Consider the following 8,439-nt stretch of genomic DNA (forward strand, 5'->3'; position numbering starts at 1 on the left):
TTTTCTGAAATCTGGGAAACACAGACCTGTCTTTGTATATATACTCACACAAACTATACACACCCACATTGTGTTTTACTTAATTGGAATCATACTATGCATACTGTTCTGAGATTTGCTTTCTTTTTAAAACAATGTATTTTTTAAAACTATGAACTTCACTAATGCGATCCTACTTAATCTCTATAAAATACATTTTGAAGATTATCTGACTAATAATGAGAAACCTGTATGCAGGTCAGGAAGCAACAGTTAGAACTGGATATGAAACAACAGACTGGTTCCAAATAGGAAAAGGAGTGAAGAAGAGCTAAAGAGCCTCTTGATGAAAGTGAAAGAGGAGAGTGAAAAAGTTGGCTTAAAGCTCAACATTCAGAAAACTAAGATCATGGCATCTGGTCCCATCACTTCGTGGCAAACAGTGGAAACAGTGGTTGACTTTATTTTTGGGGGCTCCAAAATCACTGCAGATGGTGACTGTAGCCATGAAATTAAAAGATGCTTACTCCTTGGAAGGAAAGTTATGACCAACCTAGACAGCATATTAAAAAGCAGAGACATTTATTTGCCAACAAAGGTCCATCTTGTCAAGGCTATGGTTTTTCCAGTGGTCATGTATGGATGTGAGGGTTGGACCATAAGGAAAGCTGAGCACTGAAGAATTGATGCTTTTGAACTGTGGTGTTGGAGAAGATTCTTGAGAGTCCCCTGGACTGCAAGGAGATCCAACCAGTCTATCCTAAAGGAGATCAGTTCTGGGTGTTCTTTGGAAGGACTGATGTTGAAGCTGAAACTCCAATAATTTGGCCACCTGGTGCGAAGAGCTGACCCATTTGAAAAGACCCTGATGCTCGGAAAGATTGAAGACAGGAGGAGAAGGGGACAACAGAGGATGAGATGGTTGGATGGCATCACCGACTCAATGGACATGAGTTTGGGTGAACTCCGGGAGTTGGTGATGGACAGGGAGGCCTGGCGTGCTGTGGTTCATGGGGTCGCAAAGAGTTGGACATGACTGAGCAACTGAACTGAACTGACTAATAATGATCATGAGAACTCTGTCTACAGTTAGGCATTAGATTGGAGACATTAGGAACAGAAATGCAAAAGGATGCCATCATTGTTATCATTTACTTGGGATCCATGTTCCTTTTCTCACAAACTAATTCTATTTTTTAAAAAACCCAAAATATCTTAATAAAATTCTTAAAGGATATGCCTTATAGTACAGGGAAATATATTCAATCTCTTGTAATAACCTATAATGGAAAAGAATCTGAAAAAGAATATGTACACACAAACCTGGATCACTTTGCTGTATACCTGAAACACTGAAATTCAACTATACTTCAGTTAAAAATTTTTAATGTTAAAAAAAAAAAGAAAAATTCTTAACAGACTACCTTTCCATGTCAGTTATCCCCTGACCCCTCTCTAGTACCAGGTCTATCAATGCATAAAAATAGGTATAAAAAGACCATTTCAAAATAGTTTATAGATTCAGGGGAGAAGTCAGCTAATAGAGGTTTTATATTTTTATTTCTAGTGAAGCACTTGGGAATGCTAGAGGGTCCCAGCATTTGTGGAAGGAAATTGGTACAAGGTGTTCAATAGGTTCCTGAGAGAGAAGATAGACTGCAGTTATTGAGGGTGAGTCTACCTCTCATGGAGTCTTTGTGACAGAGACCCCTGTACACTCTTCTCCTGTATTTGTGACTTTCTGGGGGGCTGTAGGGTAGGGAGGCATTAGAGAAAAGTAGCTTCAGGTTTTTTGGAGTCATCCTTAAAAAGAATATAAAATTTCAAACACAAAATAAATTACAAAATTGAGTATTCGTTTAGAATGAGAAGAAAGAATCAAATTCCTGGAATCACGGCTCTCTAGGTCTCTTTCTTCTGAAATGTCTTAGGCAACTTATCAGAAAAGCTTACATAAGAATGCTCCCTAATTACACCCTGACTTTTCTTCTCAACCTAGAACATTTTAAGCAACTCTCAGCATAAACAGGGGCCTTTGATTGTGAGGGCCCCTGAAGCTTAAGCTTTATTAGTTTCTGAGTAAAGTTACTCTGGACCCAGACCAGCAGAATGAAGGACACAACCATTTGGGGATTCCGACTCCCTCCCTGGCTCATTCTCTAAGTTAGGAATTGACAACTTTGCCCAGGACCCAGTTTTGTCTGCAGAACCAGATCAAGACATGCCTCAGAGTTGGAAAAGCAAATCAGATTACTTAGTGAGGCTAGGCTTGAAATGGGCCCTGACTCTGCAGCTCAAGCTCCTAATAGGTGGTTACCTTTCTCCACCTTCTAGTTGAATTATCTCTCTCTTTTAAGTCCAGGTTTAATGTGACGGTCACTGGTCACTGAGACAGTAAGGAAACTGCTGAATGATATGGTAAATTAGGTTGGAAGTTCAGGAAGGAGGACCAGGGTGCTGTAGAAGAAGCCCCAGGCAGTGGCTCAGGTCCTTTTGAGTTGCTTGGAATGACTGAAATAACCAAAATCATCTCTTTGTTTGTAGATTAATGATCAGAATTAATTAGTTATTAATTAGTCACTTTAGAGAAAACTAAAGAAGCTTTTTTGCATGCACCTTCTTTGTGCCAAGTTCAGTTTACTTTGTGAATCTTTTCTCATTAAGCCTTAACCACCTACCAGGTTGGGAAGCCAAAAGTCTGATAGGTTAAATACTTTTCCCAGAAGTACAGCTAGAATTGTGTTCTCTCTAATAGGCACTCAATGTGAAGTCCTGTCAGTTAAACAATTTCAAAGTTGCTCACTTTGATGGAAAAACTATAGTTTCCCCAAAGTACTGGGAGAAGACAGAGAGTTGATTTCAGCTCCACAAACATTTCTGAAGCCTCCACCTTGAGACAGGCCTCATGCTATGTAGGTAAGTTTTGTGATTCAGGGGCAAATGAGGTACAATGCCTGCCATAACAGAGCTCATAGTCTGCTGGAAGAAAGAGACTAGTTACGGTGTAATGTCATGTGGCAATAAGTGCTTCTGCAACTTTTCTGCAAAGAAAATCTAAAAGCAAAGGACGATGAGCACATGTCTTCTAGGAACCCTCTGCCATTGTGAAATTTCTTATATAATCTAGTATCTTATCTTAAAAATATATACGTGTCCTTTGTTTTACTCATTATTAGATAAAACTGATGCTCTGGAGAGGATGCCTTATAACATCCTGTACTCCATGCTCAATGCCAGGTACCCTGTTTTGAGAAGCAGAATGCAAGGTAAACGATAAGGATAAAAACAAGCTTGGAGTGCCACGGGACTGCTTGGGAAGGCCACTTACTCAGCTTGGGAGTGGGTAGCAAAGGTTTTCTAGAGGAGGAAATTCCTGAGCTAAGGCTGGAGCAAAGAACTGGAACCCAGCCCAAGCTGAAGCAGAACTCATATACTAATTACTGAACTGCACCGGGCAGTATTTGAAGTAAGGCTCATTAAGAGTTTTACAGTTTGTTTTCCTTCCTCTTCAATAGAAACACCAGTGGACCAATCCCCTTCTAGAAGGAAAAGGAAAGGTAAGTAAAAATAATTGAGTGTTGATTTTATGCCAACAGTTTTCCAAATACTCTTGGTTAATTCTCATATCTGCCTCATTAAATCAATATTATTTATCCTCATTTTATAGGCGAAGAAACTGGGATTCAGGGTTGACAAACTCTGCCTAAGGTCAAAAATTAGGAAGTTCAGCCAGAATTTGGACTTCAAAGTTGGTGTTCTTATCCTGTTACTTAGCTTGTTTCTGAAGTGTCTCTCTACTGGGCGGATGCAGTGGTAGTCAAGAAAACAGTGAATTGGCTTCAGGTTTCAAGGACAAAAGGAAAGAAAAGCAGAGGCTTTCCATGTACTCTTGACCCTCTCCTTTGGTCATGGAAAGCTGTGGAAAGGGACTACTCCTCTGACTGGCATCACAGCACCCTACCTCACCAAGCCAAATCTGCTGAATCTGGACTTGGAGAAGTAAGGGTTCATGGGACATCTTTTGGGAGTGTCCACTGAGGTCTGCTTATGCAGTTTATAATTTGCTGTAAACAGCTGGCTGTTCCTAATTAAACCTGTATGATCATGCCTGAACTTTTAAGAAACAAGGAATTCTTTTTTTATGGTTCTCTTTTCAATGGTAAAACTAGAGCCCTCTTCAGCTCCATAGGCCTCCTTAACCTGTTGAGCCTTGATTCTGAGACTCTGAAGTATAGTCTAGAAATATGTATATCCTGGCAAAATGCCCGACAAATACCTGGATGAGAGGATTGCTAGTGATCACGAGCCATCTCTTCCTGAGGGATGTTCTGTAATTCTATTTATCAGGGCTCTAGGGTATCCTAAATGCAAGTTCTCTGATGCTTTTCGTGCTAGAAGAGAATAGAATACATATCTTTTAACTAAAAACTGCTGGCTGAGTTTAATTTTTAAAGAAACAGTTGTTCAAAATGACTACTTCCTCTCTTAAGGGAGAGGTTGGATAAAACCACCTAATTTGAAACTGTTGATAAATGAATGGGTTTAAGGATCTTAAATGTGATTTTTTACCAATTAAGAAAGGAATAAAACCCCCAAAACACATATAAATAGGAAGAAGAAAAAGGTAATCATAGTCCCACCCCCTGGAGATACCACAGACACTATTTGCATGTTTGTCAATTTTCTCCCATTAAGAAATATATATATATATATATATATATATATATATTTGTATGTGTGTGTGTGGTAAGAACACTTATTGAGTGTGTGTGTTAGTTGCTCAGTCGTATCTGACTCTGCGACCCCACAGACTGTAGGCTGTCAGGCTCCTTTGCCCATGGAATTCTCTAGGCAAGAACACTGGAGTGGGGATCTACTTGCTCCTCCAGCGGATCTTCCCAGCCCTTATGTAACTTTATACCAGGTGAGCAGTGGCCCCGCATTTCTGGTGCTCCACATGCTCGGAGAAACTCCTCGAGTAACAAACTACAGAAATGATCCTGAAAGTAGCCTTTCTACCATTTGTTTTTGATGGTGACCACAGAAACATCCATTCAGGGTTCAGATACTATTCACGAGGCCTGAGGGGACCAGATCACAGTTTATAGCAACACCGTCCAATAGAACTTTCTGTGAAAATGGCCATGTTCTATATCTTCCCTCTTCCAATATGGTAACCACTAACCTCATGTGGCTATTGAGCACTTAATGAGCCAAGATTGAGAAACTGAACTTTAAATGTTGGTTTCCTTTTAACTAATTTAAAATGTACATAGTCACACTTAGCAAATGGCTGTTGTATACAGGACCGTTCAGGTTTATCCAGGGGATTTATAATGAGTTACTTGCTGATCTCAAAGTGAACAGTGGGCAGGGATTGAAAATTGGCACTGAACATGCTGCCTCTGTCATTTCAAAAATAAGAGAACTCAGAATATTTCTCAGCAATGAGAAACGCCACTCTAAGAAAAAGTACAGAGATGAGCTCACAATTAGTCTCAGAAAAGGAAGTCAGTCATTAGCTACCTTCTGACATCCTAGCAATTAACCAGTCTTGGGAGAAGAGCAGGTATCTCCAGAGAGGTGCCAAATAAATAGGAGATAAGAGACTATAAAAATGAGAAGCCACTTGGTCTTTCATCACAGGATAATCCAATGCATGTGAATTAATGGCAAAAGGCTCAATAATAGCTTTTGTGAGGAAATAGGAGCAGTGTACAGGATATCCTTTTTCCGCACTAAAGCACCCAATTCTTTCAATTTTATATACAGCGGAAGCAATTAATTGTACTAGAAAGAAACCCACAGCTGGCTTTTCCTGATGGCCCCACAAGCAACAAGGACTATTGTTCAGCTTCCGGGATAAATGTAAAGTCATTCTACTGCACTGTTGAAATTTTTCTGATTGTTTAGTTTGACTTTTCCAAGGATAAAAATATGTCCATTCTCCTTGTCATCACACATTTTCAGAATAAGCAGCTGTCCAAAACTTAAATTTTTTATTTGTAATGTAATCCAAATACTACATTACATTGGCTGGATGCTAGTATTTCTTTTAAACTTTATGTGACTGAATCACAAGTTATTTGTGTTTGTTTTATGTGTTTATATGCAGTTGAACTGTACTGTCTCTGCTCTTATGGTTAACTTTCACAGTGTGATTATTTGAGGATCATGTATAACAAACAAATAAGTTATATGTCAAAACCCAGAAACTTAATATTTCAAACTACTACTGGACCATATGGTGGTGTTTTGCCTTTTAGATGCGTTAAAACACATTATGTCTCATCAATTCTTAGATGCACACTTTTTGACATTTTATCACTTCTGAAATTAGGATGTCTTACAATTAATGATATGTCATAATTTAATTGGCAGTGTTTTTCTTTCCTAGTTGTACATAAAATAATGTTGCTTATAATCAATGTTATCTTATTTTGATGAAATATGGTACATATATAAATTTTTGATTGGCATGATGTATTATTATAACAACAGAATAATTTTTGTTTTGAGCATTTGCACTGATGAAAATGAAATCAAAATGAAAATTTTGATTAATTACACATCCTATATGGGATTCTAATTGATTTAATTCTGACAAATATACATCTTGCCTCTTTCATTTCCCCCAAATGCCCTGAAAGGTATATAATGTTATATAATAAAATATAATGTATTTTTGTAATATATAATGTTATGTAGAGGTATATATAATGTTAATAGTAAAAAAAAGGTGGTTCTTTAAGCAAGCCGGGGACTTGGCTCCCTGTATCCTCTTTCATGGTGTTCCATGGGGCCAGGAGCAGGTTGTGCACTGTGCAACTCCAGGGAGCATCTTTCACAAAAAGCAGGATGGCACCTCTTGGAGTCCTGCAATGTAGCTGCCTGAGGTGATCAGTGCAGTGACTACAGCAACTGCGCTAACAACAGGGGCAGGAGAGGGTAGAAGGGAAGAAGGAACAGGAGTACACTCTTTGACCCTGAGGGATAGAGCAGCACAGCAGGTGCATTGAGAAGTTAGTGACACCCCCCCCCCCCCCCCCCCCACTAATTGCCTCTTGAAAACAGGGGCAAGAATTTTGACTATTACAATGGAATCCACTTGCCAAGCAGGAGACGCAGGTTCTAACCCTGGGTCAGGAAGATCCCCTGGAGAAGGGAAATGGCAACCCACTCCAGCATTGTTGCCTGGGAAATCCCATGGACAGAGGAGCCTGGTGGGCTACAGCCCATGGAACTGCAAAGAGTTGGACATGACTGAGCAACTAAACAGCAGCAGCAATGGTAGGTTCCAGCCTAAGGCTGCTATTTTGATACCTTGCGTATTTTGATACCTTCTGTATTGTCCTTCCCCAGCCTGGCAGACTAGAAAACCCCTATTCATATGTAAGTGAATAAAGGTATGAAATAATATTTTTGAGAAAGACACAGGAATAGCTAAACTGTACCAAAAAAGTCAGTGATATAGACCATAGAGAGAAAAGCCCAAGGGGTTTAGGATGGAGCTGTCAAAGATGAGTTCCTGCAAGAGGTGGTATTTGGGCATTGGAGGCAGGAGAATAGCATTAAAAGGAGAAACGAATGTGGCTCATTCCGTGGGAAGTGGAGACGCCAATCTAGCAGAATACTGTCATACAGTAGTGGTTCTCAGACTGTGATGAGTGTGGTGTCTCATTAAGTGAAACCTGGAAAAACTGAGCAAGATCAGGTGAAAGTGGGAATGACCAATTAGGGTAGCTGATATAATTCAGGCATACAATGAGGAAGACAGATTTTAAGGTGGGTAACAAACCAAATGTAAAACCTACGTTTTAAAAGAAACAGTGACAGCTATTGATTATAGATTGGATAACTGATTTTATTTCCCCATGAGAGAATGGAGGAAGTTCTTTTTTTAAAGAGCACACAGAACTCCAAAACTTAAGCATTATTTGTTGAAGAGATGTTAAATTTAAAGCCAGTGATAGGGAGTTCCCTGCTGGTCTAGTGGTTAGGATTCTGGGCTTTTACTATTATGGTCCCAGGTTTGATCCCTGGTTGGAGATTTTGGAAGCCATGCAGCATGGCCAAAAAAAAAAAGTATAGTCAGTGATACTTCTGTGCTACCATTACAGAATTTCTTAGACTCTCATTCTATCAAGGTAAGTGCTTTAAAATTAAGCCTCAAAAATACTAAAAACAAGCCCAAAGAATCAACCCTGCTTTTGTTGATAAAAATATAAGAAATAAGTGAGGGCCATCTATCAATAGAAAACAAAATGAATTAGCAACTGTCTTAAGGACAGTAAATCTTGACTTGGAAAGAAACGTCAAGTAAAGAAATTATGTATACAACTTCTTTTTATGAGATTTTAAGCTTTTAGGGGAAGGTATGTACTGGGCATTATAGTACATTTATTTATTCAGTAAATAGTGAACACATACTCGTGTGCCTGGCAGCAGGCTAGATCCTAG

The 8,439-nt window shown here is 39.2% G+C and overlaps 1 pseudogene; it reads right to left on the bottom strand.

Moving 5' to 3' along the window:
* Nucleotides 1-4,906: 4,906 nt before the first annotated feature.
* On the bottom strand, nt 4,907-4,995 carry LOC136161952 (small nucleolar RNA U3; annotated as a pseudogene).
* Between the last annotated feature and the right edge of the window lie 3,444 nt (nt 4,996-8,439).

Source organism: Muntiacus reevesi, chromosome 2, assembly GCF_963930625.1.
Source record: "Muntiacus reevesi chromosome 2, mMunRee1.1, whole genome shotgun sequence".
In the NCBI taxonomy this organism is placed as follows: domain Eukaryota; kingdom Metazoa; phylum Chordata; class Mammalia; order Artiodactyla; family Cervidae; genus Muntiacus; species Muntiacus reevesi.